Source organism: Juglans regia, chromosome 1, assembly GCF_001411555.2.
Source record: "Juglans regia cultivar Chandler chromosome 1, Walnut 2.0, whole genome shotgun sequence".
NCBI lineage: Eukaryota > Viridiplantae > Streptophyta > Magnoliopsida > Fagales > Juglandaceae > Juglans > Juglans regia.
Genome location: NC_049901.1, coordinates 12,472,579 through 12,474,162, shown reverse-complemented (window position 1 = coordinate 12,474,162; position 1,584 = coordinate 12,472,579).

Sequence of the window (1,584 nt, the reverse complement as noted above, 5' to 3'; positions counted from 1 at the left end):
ATATATATACACTAGCAGTTGGGCAATGTGCGATGCACATTTACCCGGTTGAAAAATAACTTATTTTGTAAAATATAAATATGTTTTGAGTTAAAAAAAATGTAATCATAAGTAAAATAAATAGTATATAGAGAATTTTTTATGAACTCAATTTCTGCACCTAACAAGTGAAAAGAGATGTGAAAAATTTTTGTGATAGTGATAGTATTTCATTGCATAAATTGAAGCAATCCAACTGAAGAAAAAAAAAAAAAAAAAATGTAAATCAGCCTCATCCTTCAAAAAACAACACACGTAAACATCATATCCTTAGATATGATTTGGATCGATGTATTAATAGTAGTGACATGGTTTGTGAATAGTAATATATAAAATTATTTGGATTCAGATGTTTTATTTGATTTTAGAAAATGAGAGAAAAAATTAAAATAAAAATATTATAAAAGTTAAAATATTATTGGAATATAATTTTTTAATGTAGTTTTTGTTTTAAAATTTAAAAAATTTATATTTAAGAAAATTGTAATGATTAGATTAACAAATTAAAAAATATTTTATATTTAAATAATATTTTAAAAAATATATAAAAGTTTATGAAAACCTAAGAATCTATTAATCTCTTCCTCGAACTCAATAATTTTGTTTGGGAAGAGATAGATTGTCAATTCCCTCATGACCCAATGATGTTGTAAATTTTTTATTTTTTTAAAAATGTTTATGATGATTAAAAAAATACATGAAAAAAAGAAAAGAAAAATAAAAAAATGAAATACACATTCATGACATATTTTCAGGTTACTTTTTTATTAGTTGTAGCAGTTCTCTTTAGTTAATTAAGAATATTATCATATTTAAATTATGTTAAAACTCTAATTATTTATATAGTTATACTTTTTTAAAAATATTTAACAAAATTTTATTATTTATTTAATGATGAAATATTAGTATTTTATAAATGGTTTGGTTATTTTGAAATTAGTGGTACTTGTGTAAAATCCTGTATGGCGTAAAATTTTCTAATTGATAAAAAAAAGCACATTTGCCACATCTGTCAAATTGAAGAAAAAAATAAAGTATAATTTTAAATATTAAAATAGTCTAATATATAAGAATAAAATTATTATTTATTTATGTTCATCATTTATTATGAAATTTAAATTATATTAAAAATTCAAATTAATTAGATAGTTTTTTTCTCTTAAAAATGTACAGTAAAATTTTATCATTTATTTAATGATAAAAAATTAGTATTTTATAAATTAAAGTTGATTTTTAGTGTATGATATAATTAGGCAGGGATATGCGAAAAAAACATGCGAAGAAAAAAAAAACAGCTTCTTTATTGATCATTTAAAACTCAAAAATTAATATTTTTTCCACTTTTTGTTTCTTTCTCTCTCTCATTTCCTACGCACGATTGGGGTATTACGTCGCACATTAGCATTCACACAGACAAAAAAAAAAAAAAAAAACTGTTCATTATTGTTCATCATACTGTCGATGAACAGTAATAAGATATGAATGAAAAAAAAAAACGGCTGATTTAGATTTATTGTTCATTATTGTTCACGTTCAAACATTATA